This window comes from Loxodonta africana, chromosome 16 (assembly GCF_030014295.1).
Source record: "Loxodonta africana isolate mLoxAfr1 chromosome 16, mLoxAfr1.hap2, whole genome shotgun sequence".
Lineage (NCBI taxonomy): Eukaryota > Metazoa > Chordata > Mammalia > Proboscidea > Elephantidae > Loxodonta > Loxodonta africana.
The window spans coordinates 84,285,062-84,302,222 of NC_087357.1; the positions used below are offsets into that span (position 1 = coordinate 84,285,062).

Genomic DNA, 17,161 nt, shown 5'->3' on the forward strand with positions numbered 1-17,161 from the left:
TGAGATTTAGTCTTAAGTTTTCAGTATTTCAATACGGAAAGGCTTGAAGATTCTAGTTCTTGAGTAGACCCTTTTCTACTATTTGCTTCTCATAATTTTCATATACTTATTTTGGAACCCTGTCATGTTATAAAATGGATTTGAGATGCCTACAAAGTCTGCTTTTTCTTGCAATTTGGATTTTGACTAATCTGTACTACACTCACAACTCTACCCAGAAATTTGCAGACAAGACATCTTGCTTTATACAGCTTATCTAGTGAGTGTGACTATAATTATTTGGGTATATTTTTTTAAATGCCCCAATATTCAGTTCTCAGGCCCGATGACAGAAGAAATACCCAATTAAATGCCTAATGATATTTGCGTCCTTACACTTATACTCATCCTTATCTTCCATTATACTCAAAGTATAAAAGGTAGAAAGTGACTCAATACAACTTGGAGCATCAGGAGAAGGGGTCGGCTAAGGGAAGTCTGAATTATAATACCATTCGGCAGTTAGATCTGTTTTGTAAGAAAGCTCCTAAGTGGGATGCGGTACCTTATGTTCAAATGTTCATGACTCTATTATAATCAGGGATTACAACAACAATGCAAATTGATAGCTCCAGTTAATCAGAAGTCTAAACAAGTTCTCGAGGCAAAAGCGTCCGAGGTTGTGTCAAGATCATCACCCCCATTGTCATGGACTGAATTATGTCCCCCCAAAAATCTATCAGTTTGGTTAGGCCATGTGTGGCTGTCCCCCATTTTGTGATTTTCCTATGTGTTATAAATTAAAATCTTTGCCTGTGGTTAAAAGGATTAGGCTGGGATCATAACACCACCCTTACCCAGGTCATCTCCCTGATCCAAGGTAAACGGAGCTTCCCTGGGGTGTGGCCTGTACCACCTTTTATCTCTCAAGAGATAAAAACAAAAGGGAAGCTAGCAGAGAGTTGGGGACCTCATACCACAAAGAAAGCAGCACCAGGTGCAGAGCGCGTCCTTTGGATCCGGGGTCCCTGCACCTGAAAAGCTCCTCGACCACGGAAGATTGAGGACAAGGACCTTCTTTCAGAGACGACACAGAGAGAAAGCCGTTCCCTGGAGCCAGTACCCTGAATTTGGACTTTTAGCCTACTCTACCTTGAGGAAATAAATTTCTCTTTGTTAAAGCCATCCACTTGCAGTATTTCTGTTATGGCAGCACTAGATAACTAAGACACCCATATAACCCTATTTACCCTCAGATTCCGCAACTGGTTCCCGCTGACCCCCAGCCCCGAGGTCTCGGGACAGGCCCCCGCCAATCCCGGGACCCCAAGAACAGGAATGGTCTCTCCACGTCACACCGACAGTGGTGTTGCATTTGGCCAGGGACAGTCCCTTTCCTCAACTAGCCAGAGTACTGATAAGGAGGGTGATCCAGAGGTGGGCCAATTCCCTTTAAGAGAGGCACTGGTCAGAACAGGAGCAGATGGGAGAACGAGGAACACTGGTGCATGTCCCCTTCACCACTTCAGATTTGTTTAGCTGGAAAAATAATCGCCCAATCTACCATCAGGATTCCCAAAAGGTGCACAACATGCCCATCAGCCCACCCGGGCAGACTGCCAGTCCCCGGTGGAAGTTCTTCTCTCTTCTGAAGAGAGGAGAACAGTCTTGGAAGAGGACAGACAGTATGCTGATAAGGAACATGATGAAACCCAGTAAAAACCCAGGGCCCTTGAGTCGATTCCGACTTATAGCGACCCTATAGGAAGGAAAAGAACATAATGAGGACCCATAAAATCCTGACAAACTGCCAGGCAATAACACAGTCCCTGGAGTTGATCCAAAGTGGGACTACAATTCAAAAGAGGGCATGAGTACGCTGAGGCACTGTAGCAAGTGCTTACTACAAGGCCTTAAAACTGGAGTACAAACATAGAAACACCTCTCAAAAATTTGTAAAGTAATTCAGGGACCTAAAGAAAAACCCTCTGAGTTTCTCGAAAGAATTTTTCAGGCCTTCTGGAGGCACACTGACATGGATCCGGAACCTACTAAGAACAAATGAATGGTTAATATCATCTTCACAGAACAAAGTTCTACAAATGTCCGCAAAAAACAACAGAAATTGGATGGAGGACCAGGTATGTCTATTTCTCAATTAGGTGCAATAGCCTTTAAAATTTTTAATAATACGAACCAGGAACAAGAGCAGAAGAAAACCCCCCAAACAAGACAACAGGCTACCCAGGTGGTGACGACCTTGACTGGGAAACCATTCCCCTCAGAACATCAACTAGAATCAAGAGAATGGAAAACACCCTGCCACCAAAACTCTTGCCCCCTGAAAAGGGACCAATGTGCCTATTGTCGGAAAAATGGACACTGGAAAAATGAATGCCCTGAACAAGGCTGGCCGGCAAAGCGGATGGTGAGTGACTCCCAACCATGAATAGGCTTCCCACAGACTGGCAGCAGGAGACACTGTCACCATCTTCCCTGAAGAGCCCCGGGTTAACCTAACAATTCAGGGAAGGCCAATACAATTCCTCTTAGGCACAGGAATCACTCACTCGGTTTTAAATGATACCCTTACCTTACCCTTGCCCTCAAGAAAAAACAACAAATTTAATGTACCAATAAAACCAGAGAAATACTACACACAAAACTTTAAAGATCCTATTCTAGATGTTACTTCTAAATAACTTTACTCATTTTGCTAAAGGCCTCTAGAAAAAGGTTAATGAACTATTGTGGTTACCAGGTCTTTTAGGCTGGGTCCTCCAGAGAAGCAATACCAATGAAGCGTGTACACACACACACACACACACATATGTGTGTGTGTGTGTGTATATATACATACACACACACACCCACAAAGAGGTTTATATCAAGGAAATGACTCATGCAGCTGTAGAGGCTGGAAAGCCCCAAGTCCATGGGTCAGGTTGGAGGCTTCTCCTGGCTCACACATCTAGCTGCAGGGGCTGGTGAAGCCAAGATCAGCAGGTTAGACAGCAGGCCTCTGGCTTACAGGCTGCAGAGGCTGACAAATTCCAAGATCGGCAGGTGAGACAGTAGACCACTGGCTCACAATCTGCAGAGGCTTACGAATCCCCAGATCAGCAGGTAGGCTGCTAGCTCAGGTCCCAAGAACTGGAGGTCAGACGAGGATCCAGAGAGAGCCAAAGCCAGGGAGCTTTGCCAGAAAGTCCACATACATTGGGTACAGGCCAAATCCCCAAGGAAATTTCCTTTCAAATGATTGGCTGCTCACAGCAGATCTTATCATGGAGGTGATTACATGGTATCAGATCTCACTGTGGAGGTGATTATATCACTAATAGCCGCCAAGCTACGTAACTGCAAAGTCACCGAGAATCATGGCCCAGCCAAGTTGATGTACAACCTTAACCATCACACCAGGTCTCTGACAAATTTGCAATCTTCACATAGTCAAAGACGCCAATGAGATTAAACTTAAAAGAAGCAACAGAATTCAATTTTTTTCTTCAAGTATAGCAAACGATAAAGCTATTTCCAGCTCCTTGATTCTCCTCATTCCTTTAGATTTCAGTTAAGATAAACCTAGGAAAGTTTATGCACTTCTCTACAGCGAGAAAGGCAAAAATAGAAAAACAACTTCGTCATTACAGAATATGGAAAATACTCCCTTTGATGTATGTTTCTGCAATATTCCCAAATTTTATGGCAGAGAGGATTACTGGGCCAAATGTTAACTTAAATCATCTCAGTGTATTCACATTAGATGTGATCATCAAATTTTAAATAAACTCCCCAGAGATTAGAGCAAAACAACTAGCATGCTCTGGAGAATTTGAATATACTCTGCAAGTGAAATTGGTTTTAAATCTAGTTGACATTTTGCATTTGTTCTAAGTTAAAGGTAGTGAGTGGAGGAGGCGGGGCCAAGATGGCACAGTAGTCAGACACTGCCTGTGGTCCCTCTTACAATAAAGAACCAAAAAACAAATGACTCAATTATGTATGATAATCTAGAAGCCCTGTGCATCAAAGGCAAAGTTGAGGAATCAGGCTGACTGGCAGGGGGAGAGTGACGGTTCAGAAGCAGTGAGGAGTTGCCAGACCCGACCCCGCAGGAACTGGCACCCTGCAGGCTGAATCAGCTGGCATGCGCAGTGAGGCAAGGAGTGGCACTCAGGATGTGTTTTCCACATAGGGAGAGACTGAGCAGCAGAGAGTCTGCTCAACCTTCCGGAACCTGTGAGAAGCAGCTATAAATCAGCAAAAGATAAATAGTACATGCGTCTAACCTACTGCATGGATGAAAAAACACCCCCTTTGGGAAGAACCTCTCTCCCATTTATCTGCCCCCTGCCCACTCTGCACCAGGTACAGGCTGGTTTCAGAGACTTCCACGTCCCCTGGACCAGAAGTAAGACCCATGAAGTGCCCTGAGCCATTCTCCCAGCTTTGGAAAGGAAACAAATTAACAAACAGGAAAAAATAATCTGCCAGCTCCCTTAAACCAGAAACTCAGGGCAGACACAGACACAGCTCATTTTACCTAGACAGAGGCACAAGGGGACCATAGACTCTGGATGCCTTTCACCACTGCAAAGACCTGTGTGGGCCCATTTCAACAGCATAGGCCCTCATTAGCACAGTACAACAGGGTATATGTGTGAAGCCTAACTTCACTGTATCAGCTGTAAGGTGGGTGGCAGGTTCATGACGTTTGACATCATACTACCGATTAAGCAGGGTCATCACCTACGTACATCAGGGACCTGAGGACTGGTGGCACTCCACCTAGCCACCTGTGACAGGGGTTCAAGAATAAGTGGTGCCTCCCAGTCCTTAACAGCCAACAGCATAGGGCGCCCAATGTCTGCAAAACCCATCCACCTACGCACTCTAGGGAACAGGGACACACTTTCCTCCCACTCGGGGGCACTCGTCGGCCCCCTGCCTTGCTCAGTGCATGACCCCCTAATGCAGCCAGATACCTGTGCTTACTCCAATCACCCGTGCCTGTCGAGGGCTGTAGGTGAGACCCTGCACCACATACTTGCTGACAGGCTACATGGACACCTGAACTGAATCCATGAAAGAAAAGTAAACAGACCCCTGGGCTCACATACCTAATAACAGCTCTAACGACCAGGTGACAGAATGTGAGCATTTCAAAGGCACCAATAATCAAACTAGCTCACATGAGCAGCCTATTTGGGCACTTCAAAACAAGAAGCTAGGACACAATAAGCAAACATAAAATAAATAAATATAATAACTTATTGATGTCCCAGAGACAACAGTCAATATCAAATCACAAAAAGAGGCAGACCTTGATGGCTTCAGTAAGCACCCAAAACAAAGATTCAAGAAATCTTCCAGAGAAAGAGAACTTCTTGAAATTACCACAGGTAGAATTCGAAACATTAATATACAGAACTCTTAAGAGATCAGGAAGGAGATCAGGCAAAAAGCAGAGTGGCTAGGGATAAACAAGAAGTCATCTATAGAGGAGGGTCAATAAGACTCAGCTTGGACTACTCAGCAGAAACCATGCTGGTAAGAGAGCGATAGGATGACATACAAAGAGCCTTCAAGGAAAACAACTGCAGGCCAAGAATCAGATATCCAGGAAAACTGTCTCTCAAATATGATAGCGAAATTAGGGCATTTCCAGATAAACAGAAGTCCAGGGAATTTGCAAAAACCAAACTAAAATTACAAGAAATACTAAAGGGAGTCTTCCAGTTGGAAAATCAATAACATCAGATAACAACCCAAGACACATGACAGAGCAACCAGATATCAACCCAGATACGGAAGTCACAAAAATAAATCAAAGCTAAAACAATGAAAAAAGGGAAACAGAGATGTCATTATGTAAAAAATGACAACATTAAAACAAAAAAGAACTAAAAAAATATAGTCATAGATCTTTCATATGGAGAGGAAGTCAAGGCGACATAAAAAAATAAAAGATTGGTTTAAACTTAGAAAAATAGGGGTAAATATTAAGGTAACCACAAAAGAAACTAACAATCCTACACAACAAAATAAAAAGCAAGAAAAACATAAAGACTCAGCAAATACAAAGCCAACAATGAAAAACATGATAAAACACATACAGAAAAGTGACTCAGCACAGAAAACTAAGTGGAACAAAGAAACTGTCAACAACACACACAAAAAAAAAAACCATCAAAATGACAGCATTAAATTCATACCTATCAATAATTATGCTGAATGTAAATGGAGTAAATGTACCAATAAAGAGACACGGGGTGGCAGAACAGATAAAAAAAACATGATCCGTCCATATGTTGACTACAAGAGACACACCTCAGATTTAAAAACACATACTAAAACTCCAACGATGTAAAAAATATATATCAAGCAAACAACAATCAAAAAAGAGCAGGAGTGGCCATATTTCTGACAGAATAGGCTTTAAAACTAAATCCACAACTAACGATAAGGAAGGGCACTATATAATGATTAATGGGTCATTTTTTTTTTTATACCAGAAGGACATGGCCATAATATTTACACACCCAATGACAGGGCTCCAAATACATAAAAGAAACTCTAATAGCACTGAAAAGAGAGATAGACAGCTCCACAATAATAGTAGGAGACTTCAACACACCACTTTTGGTGAAGGACAGAACATCCTGAAAGAAGCTCAATAAAGACACGGAAGATCTAAATGCCACAATCAACCAACTTGACCTCATAGACATATACAGAACTCTCCATCCAACAGCAGCCAAGTATGCTTTCTTTTCCAACATGCATGGAACATTATCCAGAATAGACCACATATTAGGCCATAAAGCAAGCCTTAACAGAATACAATGCATCAAAATATTATAAAGCACCTTTTCTGACCATAAAGCCATAAAAGTAGAAATCAGTAATAGAAAAAGTGGAAAAAAAAAAATCAAATGCATGGAAACTGAACAAAACCTTGCTCAAAAACTACAAGGTTATAGAAAAAATTAAGGACGGAATAAAAAAAATCACAGAATCAAATGAGAATGAAAACACATCCTACCAGAACCTTTGGGACACAATTAAAGCTCAGAGGTCAATTTATAGCAATAAATGCACACATTCAAAAAGAAGAAAGGGCTAAAATCAACACATTAACCCTACAACTCAAACAAATACTAAGACAGCAGCAAAAGCAGCCCTCTGGCACCAGAAGAAAGGAAATAATAAAATATTAGAGCAGAATTAAATGAAATAGAGAATAGAAAAACAATTGAAAAAGAGTTAACAAGACCAATGAAAAGGGCAACAAACCACTGGATAAACCATTGGGCGCACTGACAAAAGAAAAATAAGAGAGAAAGTAAATAACCCAATAAGAAATGAGATGGGCGATATCACACCAGACCCAATTGAAATTAAAAGAATCGCAACAGAATACTGTACTCTAACAAACTTGAAAACCTTGAGGAAATGGACAAATTTTTAGAAACACACTACCTACCTAAACTAACACAAACAGAGGTAGAACAACCAAATAAACCCATTAAAAAAGAAGAGATTGAAAAGGTGATTTTAAACCACCCCCCCTCCGCAAAAAGCCCTGGCCCTTACAGCTTCACTGGCAATTACCACCAAACTTTCAGAGAAGAGTTAATACCATTACTACTAAAGGTATTTCAGAGCATACAAAAAGATGGAATACTCCCAAACTCATTCTATGAAGCCAGCATAACCCTCATACCAAAACCAGGTAAAAACACCACAAAAAAAAGAAAATTACCGATATTCTTCATGGACTTAGAACCAAAAATCCTCAACAAAATTCTAGCCAACAGAATTCAACAACATATCAAAAAAACAATTCACCATCATCAAGTGGGATTCACACCAGGTACACAAGAATGGTTCAACATCAGAAAACCAATTAATGTAATCCGTCACATAAATAAAAGACAAGAACCTCATGATCTTATCAATTGATGCAGAAAAGGCATTTGACAAAGTTCAACACCCATTCATGATAAAAACTCTCAGCAAAATAGGAATAGAAGGAAAATTCCTCAACATAATCAAGGGCATTTATGCAAAGGCAACACCCAACATCATTCTAAATAGAGAGTTTGAAAGCATTCCCCTTGAGATTGTGAACCAGACAAGGATGCCCTTTATCACCACTCTTATTCAGCATTGTACTGGAGGGCCTAGCCAGAGCAATTAGGCTAGCTCTAAAGAAATGAAGGGCACCCAAATTGGTAAGGAAGAAGTAAAAGTATCTCTATTTGCAGGTGACATGATCTTATACACAGAAAACCCCAAGGAATCCACAAGAAAACAACTGAAACTAATAGAAGCGTTCAGCAAAGGATCAGGATACAAGATAATCATACAAAAATCAGTTGGATTCCTCTACATCAACAAAGAGAACTTCAAAAAGGAAATCACCAAATCAATACCATTAAAACTGCCACCAAGAAGATAAAATACTTAGCAATAAATCTAACCAGGGATGTAAAAGACCTATACAAAGAAAACTACAAGATGCTTCTGCAAGAAACCAAAAGAGACCTCTATAAGTGGAAAAACCTACCTTGCTCATGGATAGGAAGACGCAACATTGTGAAAATGTCAATTCTACCCAAAGCGATCTACAGATACAGTGCAATCCCAATCCAAATTCCAATGACTTTTTTAATTAGATGGAGAAACAAATCACCAACTTCACATGGAAAGGGAAAAGGCCCTGGATAAGTAAAGCATTACTGAAGAAGAACAAAGTGTGAAGGCTCACACTACCTGTAGTCAAAATAGCCTGGTACTGGTACAACAGATACACAGACAAATGGAACAGAAATAAGAATCTAGATGTAAATTCATCCACCTATAAGCAGTTAATATTTGATGAAGGCCCAAAGACTGTTAAATAGGAAAATGACAGTGTCTTTAACAACTGGCGCTGGCATTACTGGATCTGTTTGCAAAAAATGAAACAAGACCCATACCTCACACCATATACAAAAACTAACTCAAAATGGATCAAAAATCTAAATATAAGTTCTAAAACGATAAATATCATGGAAGAAAAAGTAGGGACAATGCTAGGAGCCTTAATACATGGCATAAACAGAACATAAACCATAACTAACAATGCACAAACACCAGAGGTGAGACTAGATATTTGGGAGCTTCTAAAAATCAAATACTTACGCTCATCAAAAGACTTCACCAAGAGAGTAAAAAGACAACCTACACACTGGGAAAAAATTTTTGGCTACGACAAATCCGTTCGAGGTCTAATCTACAAGACACCACAAAACCTCAACAACAACAAAAAAACCCTATTTAAAAATGGGCAAAGGATATGAACAGGCACTTCACCAAAGAAGACATTCAGGTGGCTAACAGATAAATGAGGAAATAGTCACAATCATTAGCCATTAAAAAACAAAACAAAACAAAAAAAAAACCATTGCTGTCAAGTCAATGCCAACTCCTAGCGACCCTACAGGACAGGGTAGAACTGCCCCAAAGGGTTTCCAAGGAGTGCCTGGTAGACTCAAACTGACAACCTTTTGTTTAGCAGCCGAATGAGATACCATCTCACCCCAACAAGGCTAGCATTAATCTGAAAAGCACAAAATAATAAATGCTGGAAAGGTTTTGGAGAGACTGGAACACTCATACATTGCTGGTGGGCATGTAAAATGGTACAAACCATTTTGGAAATCAATTTCGTGCTTCCTTAAAAAGCTAGAAATAGAACTACCATATGATCCAGGAATCCCACTCCTTGGAATATATCCTAGAGAAATAAGAGCCCTCACACAATAGATATATGCACACCCATGTTCACTGCATCACTGTTTACAATAGCAAAAAGATGGAAAAAACCTAGGTGCCCATCAACAGAAGAAGGGATAAACAAATTATGACATATTCACACAATGAAATACTACACAACAATAAAGAACAAAGATGAATCCTTGAAACATAACATGGATGAATCTGGAAGGCATTATGCTGAGTGAAATTAGTCAGTCACAAAAAGACAAATATTATATGAGACCACTATTAGAAGAATTAAAAAAAAGGTGTCAATGCAGGAGAAAACATTCTTTGATGGTTATGAGGGTGGGCAGGGAGGGGGAGAGGTATTGACTAGCTAGACAGGAGACAAGAATTATTTTAGGCGAAGGGAAGGATATCACACAATACAGGTGAAGTCAGCACCACTGGACTAAACCAAAAGCTAAGAAGTTTCCTGTATACAACCAAGCACTTTGAGAGATGGAGAAGCAGGGGCGGGGTTCTGGGGGCCATGGTTTCAGGGGACATCTAGGTCAACTGGCATAACAAAGTTTATTAAGAAAATTTTCTGCATCCCACTTTAGTGAGTGGTATCTGGGGTCTTAAAAGCTAATGAGTGTCCATCTAATATACATCAATTGGTCCTAAACCACCCGGAGCAAAAAAGAATGAAGAACACCAAAGACACAAGGTAAACAACAGCCCAAGAGACAGAAATGGCCACATAAACCAGAGACTCCATCAGTCTGAGACCAGAAGAGCTAGATGGTGCCTAGCTACCACCAATGACCATCCTGATAGGGAACATAACAGAGAGTCCCTGAGGGAACAGGAGAAAAGCGGAGTGCAGAACTCAAATTCTAATAAAAAGACCACACTTAACGGTCTGACTGAGACTGGAGGGACCCTGGATGACATGGTCCCCGGACTCTCTGTTAGCCCAAAACTAAAACCATTCCCAAAGCCAACTCTTCGGACAAAGATTAGACTGGACTATATGACATAAGAAAGCCCTAGCAGAGTAGTGGTTAAGTGCTACAACTGCTAACCAAAAGTCGGTAGTTCAAATCCACCAGGTGCTCCTTGCAAACTCTATGGGGCAGTTCTACTCTGTCCTACGGGGTCACTATGAGTCGGAATCAATGTGACCACAATGGGTTTATGGGTTTGATAAGAACATAAAATGATACTCCTGAAGAATGTACTTCTTAGCTCAAGTAGACACATGAGACTAAACGGGCAGCTCCTGTCTGGGGGTGACGTGAGAAGGCAGAAAGGGACATGAGCTGCATGAATGGACATGGGAAATCCGGGGTGGAAAGGAGGAATATGCAGTCACATTATAGCGAGAGCAACTAGGGTCACGTAACAACGTGTGTAAAAATTTTTGTATGAGAAACTAACCTGAACCGTAAACTTTCACTTAAAGCACAATTAAAAAAAAAAAAAAAAGTCGTAAATGTAACAATAGCTAACATTTCCTGAATACTTCTATACACTGTTCCAGGTACCACCGTACCAGTGGCAGACACTTTATATGCAGTACCTTATCTAAACCTTACAGCCCTATGAGATTATGTGTTATTATTCTCACTTTACAAGTAATAAAACAGGCCCAAAGATGTTATATAACTTGAACTAGCCTAGTCCACACAGTTGGTTAGATCTGGAGCATGGACTGGAACTCAGGGCTGACCCTAAAACCCATGCTAGCACCCACCATGAAGTTTAGGCTCCTTAACATTCATAAAGAACTAACATATTTTGATCAATTCTGATGTACTACTAAAGGTAACAGGAGACACAGACACCTGTTATAGATGTGATATCGCCCACCACTTTGAAAATGAATGGCAGCTAATATGCTTCCCAAAAGGCTTTACACATACTTACATACATACATACACACACGCGCAATTTTAAAAGCTGGATTTCATGTGAAATTTGGCTTGCCCAGGTATTTGTGGTGAGTTTTTGTTTGTCTTAGGAAGCTCTCTCATACACCTTTTAAATGAGCATAAATTCACTCTTCAGATATGCCCAAATCCCATTCCCAATCATAAACTTATTGAGGCTAATGAACTATTTATTTTCACACACTCCACAAAGCCTCTGAGAGCACCTAGTCTAGTTATAATAAGCATGGTGCTGTGGAATGAATAAAATCTACCATTCAAGGAAACTCTAGCTTAAGGCGAGGCCTTTTTCTTTGTTGCATAAGTCTCGATATTATAAAAATATCCAACTTAACAATTTTCTGTGCTTCTTAAAATTAGAAAAGCCTAACTTTTATTGCTGCTCTTGGCATGGGGTTCAGATTATAACCAAGAACTCTTTTTCTCCCAGTATGATTTTCTGAAGAACCACTTAGCTAAGGAACAACCCTTCCAATAAGGAAGCTTTCCAACAGCCTCAATTTCCAGTTCTAAAGCCAGAAAGGTTAAGCACTTTGCCTAAGGCTCCAGAGTTTGTTGATGACAAGGTACAGACGACAGAACTGAGGTAAGAACTACGTCTGACTCCTCGGCTATTCTAGCTCCATCTACTACCCTGACCGACAGGACGACTCTTCTTTCACTACTCCTGGACCCAGCCAGAGGCTCCACAGAAAGAGGGCCTGGCGAACTGCTTCCATTAAGACCACAGCCAAGAAAACCCTATGGAGCAGCTCCACTCTGTGATACAGCGCACGGGGCTCCGTGAGTCAGAGTCGACTCCACAGCAACAGGTCTGGGTTTGGCGGGTCACCTTTCAAGTCATAAATCCTGTTGAATCAGAACTCATCTGTGAAACCAAACTTCAAGGTAACCTGCGTTCAAGCAAAAACACAAAGCTTCTAAACGTTCAGGTAAGGAGCTCATGACTAAGACAATAAGCATCACAGCTTACTGAAACAGGCCAACGATTCATATCTAAAGCTGTGTGGTCATAGACTTCCTTGCACTATATGAGTCAGAAAGGGCACTACCCATACCACTCCTGACCAGAGGTCCCTAGAGAGCCGGCCTCTCAATGGTCAGCATGCTTTTATACCTCTACATGTGCAACAAAGCACCTCAACCATCCAGATGACTCAAGTATGTCAAAACTCAACTCGCCGGCAAAGCAGACTAACAAGCATCAGGCTTGGATTCACTCTTAATTACCACCACAATACTATGTGACTAGTCATTTAACAACAAATTACTTCAAGTTGTTTCACTGTGCACTGGGTATCCCCACGAGGTCATTTCCATAATATTAAGTATAAAGCAAATACTTAAGATTCTAACCTCTTCAATTTTGGTATAATTTATTCTTACCCTAATTTTCTTTCCAAGTGGCATTTCCCCCAGGATGTTAAAGGAATAGAAAGAATATAGCTTCCTAATCTACCAGGACACTTAGAGGGAGTCCTTTTCAAACCCATCAATGGAATACACCTACTAACAGAGTCAGTGCTATCTCTTCCTTTAAGACAGCGTTTAGCCGGCAGTGGACACTGACTGCCAAAGGGTATGGGGTCACTTCTTAGGGTGATAAAAACGCTCTGGAATTAAACCATGGTGATCAATACTCAACTTTGTAAATATACTAAAAAACCACTAAATTGTACACTCTAAAAGGGTCAATTCTACGGTATGGGTGAATTATATCTCAAAAAAGCTACCATTAAAAAAACAGAATTTAGAAAAACAAAACAAAAAACTTTCATTCTAAATGTAGCCTGACTGTGAGCTGCTGCCAAAGGATTTTTATCAGTAACCCTTACTGGAATCTGACAAATCTCAACTAGGTAAAGCAGTAAACGTTTGTATCTCAAAGTTTTCATTCCTCATCTTAATAAAGTATCATTTTCTAATTTTATCATTTCTACCCTACATTGGATAACAGAAGTTCGCCTCAAATCCTTTCATATCCAAAACTATGCCAGAATGTATTTAGTTAGTTGGAGAGAGACTGGGAGCCAAATGTTCTGTCAAAAGTGTAAGGACAAGGAATTTAAACATTTCTAATAAACATTTACAAAAATTTATTAGAAATAAATTAGGCACTCCTAATAAAACATTTGTGCAGCTTGTTTCTTTTGTCCTAGCTTTTCCACTTAGAGTCACCGAAAATCTTTCAAATAATATTCACAAAAGGATGTGCTGCACATACACATATACACACAAAACACAATCTACCTTACTTGATCAATCACACTAAAAAACCATACTTTAGACAAGGTTTATTTTAGGATATGGCCTAGAAGTGACAGGAAAAAATTGATGCTGGAGTGATTCAAAAGCCTCTATTGCCATGACAGATAATACGAATGAACCGATCAATTAGATATCTGGAAGTGACAGTCTGCATGAAGCCTCTGGAACTTTATGGAGAACATTAAAAGTTTTTTGGGTTTTTTTCAAAGACTTAATTTTAAATACTACCAATTATAAAGAGCGTTTCATCTGTCTGACTATTCGGCACTTGCTATATTGCAGACTAGGCTCTGAAGACACGGATGTAAGACGTTCCTGGCTTGGGGACAACACTAAGCGGTTCACTTCCGAAATCTGACCTCCTAGGCTTGAAGGTAACAGGGGAATCTGAGGTAACCATTACAAAGTGCCCTAGGAGATAAAACCTGAAATAAATAAAATCTGTTGTAGACTTACAGCAAATCTAACTCCAGTTCCTAATACCTATTGACATTAGAAGTTCCAGCCGTACTACAAAAACAAAAATGTGTAAAAACGCCCAGAGCACGACTCTCTCTTCTTTAACACGCACCACTCACGGGCCTCCCCTAACCTTCAAACAGATCTGCGTACAGCTCACGGGAGGAGCTGAGTGAATGAATGAACGACAGACAGACGGACGCTGGGACCGCCAAGGAGGCGCCTCCGGGACGCTCGCGTGGAGACACAGCGCGCTGGCCGTCCAGTCTCCCCGGAGCCCCGGCGCAGCGCCCAGAGGCGGACACGGAGCGACCCCGGGCACCGTCGGAGCGCGCGGGCGACGCGGCAGGGACCCGCGGGGCAGGTCTGACGGGGAGTTTTTCGCGATCCAGACGAAAGGCGCCCGTCAGATACGTTCAGACGGACTCGGCCCTGCCCCCACGGGTCGGGGACACAGCCGCAGACAAAGGGACGAGGGTGGGGAGAAAAGCCCTCCGGGGAGACGCGCCGACCGCGGACCGCGAGCCCACCTCGGGAGACCACCGCCCTCCGCCGGGCGCCCAGAGCTGGAGGCCCTTCCCGCGCGGCCGCCCGCGCCCGCCCAGAGCGTCCGCACAAAGAGCGCCGCGCGCCCCCGCAGGCCCCGTGGGGAGGCAGCCGGGGCCGCTCGGGGTCAGGCGGGGCGCCGCTCGGGGCGCCGCTCGGGGTCCGTCAGGGCCGCTCGGGGCGCCGCTCGGGCCCGCCTGCACCCCGGCCCGGCCCGGCCCGGCCGCCGCCTCCCGACCGCTATTGTTCCCGCGCCGCCCGCCGCCCGCCGCGCCCCCGCCCCCACTGCCGGGAGGGGGTCGGGCTGAGGAGAAGGCGGCGCGGCAGCCGCACAATAACAAACACCGAGGGCCGTCCGCCCGGCCGCCCGCTCGCCCGGGCCCCGAGGCGCCCGCCGCACTCACCCGGCAGAGGCGCGGACGAGGACAACGGAGCCGCCGGCGGGGACAGGCGCCGTCCCGCAGCGGCCGCGGCCGTTCCCCAGCGAAGCTCGCGGCTCCGCCACCGGGCCGCGTAGTCCGGCCGCCACCGCTCCGCTGAGTAACAGGGACGCGAGCCTCCACCGCGCAGGCCCGCGCACGTCATCGCGTAGGGCCCGCCCCCGCGCCTCCCGAGCGGCCCGCGGGGCCGGAGCGGCCCGGGGCCCGGATTCTGGGGGTGGAGCCCGCGGCCCGGGGGCGGGGCTACTCCGGGGAGGGCGCGCTCGCGGAGGCCGCCTGGAAATGGAGCTGCGGGAGAGGAAGGCCGGGGGACTGAGGGGCGTGGCCGCGGCCCGGGGGCAGGGCTACTCCGGGGAGGGCGCGCTCGCGGCGGCCGCCTGGAAATTGGGCTGCGGGAGAGGACGGCCGGGGGACTGAGGGGCGTGGCTGCGGCCCAGGGGCGGGGCTATTCCGGGGAAGGCGAGCTCGCGGAGGCCGCCTGGAAATGGAGCTGCGGGAGAGGAAGGCCGGGGGACTGAGGGGCGTGGCCGCGGCCCGGGGGCGGGGCTACTCCGGGGAGGGCGCGCTCGCGGAGGCCGCCTGGAAATGGAGCTGCGGGAGAGGACGGCCTGGGGACTGAGGGGCGTGGCTGCGGCCCGGGGGCGGGGCTACTCCCGGGGAAGGCGTGGAGCTGAGGGAGAGGATGGCCTAGGGACTGAGGGGCGTGGCTGCGGCCCGGGGGCGGGGCTATTCCTGGGAAGGCGCGCTCGCGGAGGCCGCCTGGAAATGGAGCTGCGGGAGAGGACGGCCGGGGGACCGAGGGGCGTGGCGGCGGCCGGAGGGGCGGGGCCCTGCGCGGGGCACGTGGAGGCGTCGGTTCCCAGCGCTCGGCATCTGCCTGGGGCTGTCAGCTAGTCTGAGAAAAAGCTTCCGGCCGGGCTTGAAGGTCAGGCGCGCTCAGACCAAACCCGCACCTCAAGCAGGCACCCCCACCCAGGCACGGACAATAAGTACCATTCTGAGGCACCTACCCGGGTCTAGCAAGTCATATTACCCGATTTGGGGCCCCACAAAGCGTGACACGAAATTAGGCAGCAAACGGTAGTGTTAAATTGGCAAGCCCTTAAATATCCAAAAATTGGTAGAAAGATATTTAAATTACCAGAGTTCCCAGGGAGCGGCTGGTGGATTCGAACTGCCGACCTCTTGGTCAGCAGCTTTAGTTCGCCATAGCTGTTAACCACCGGCCCCCAGAGCGCCACATCCATGTAGCGGAAGGCATTTTAGCAACCTGAAAGCCACGTGTTCAAGGAATTCTTAATGACATGGGGAATGTTCATAATCTGTCCTTAAGAGAAAGAAGCAAGATACAAGTCCACACCATATAACCCTTACCCTCGAGTCGATTCTGACTCATTGCGACCCTATACGACAGAGTGGAACTGACTTATAGGGAGGGTTTCTAAGGAGCTACTGGTGAATTCGAGCTGCCAACTTTTATATTTACCAGCCAAATCCTTACCCACTGCACCACCAGGGCCCCAAGTCTGTATGTCTATATATATGTATAGAATGGTCCCACTTATGTACTACACATACATAGAAACAAACCTGGAAAGAAATATGCCAAATTATTTTAGCAGTGACTTTTTTTTTTTTAACCACTGGATTTGGAATGAAAGATGATTTGTTTCTCTTCTATACTTTAGGTATTTTCCATGATTTCGAAGAGGAGCAGTTATGTTCATGTTGTTGTTAGGTGCCGAGTTGATTCTGACTCAG

General features: G+C 44.6%; 1 protein-coding gene across 5 annotated transcripts in view; it reads right to left on the reverse strand.

Moving 5' to 3' along the window:
• MAPK8 (mitogen-activated protein kinase 8) overlaps positions 1-15,487 on the reverse strand; it is a 135,167-nt gene extending 119,680 nt beyond the window's left edge. For 2 of the 5 annotated variants that reach the window (XM_064269879.1, XM_064269878.1), the window contains exon 1: positions 15,365-15,486. The gene's annotated coding sequence lies outside the window, so the exon portion shown is untranslated. Of the gene's footprint in view, positions 1-15,364 lie in introns of all 5 variants that reach the window. The other 3 variants (XM_064269882.1, XM_064269881.1, XM_064269883.1) reach the window with 3 other exon arrangements.
• Between the last annotated feature and the right edge of the window lie 1,674 nt (positions 15,488-17,161).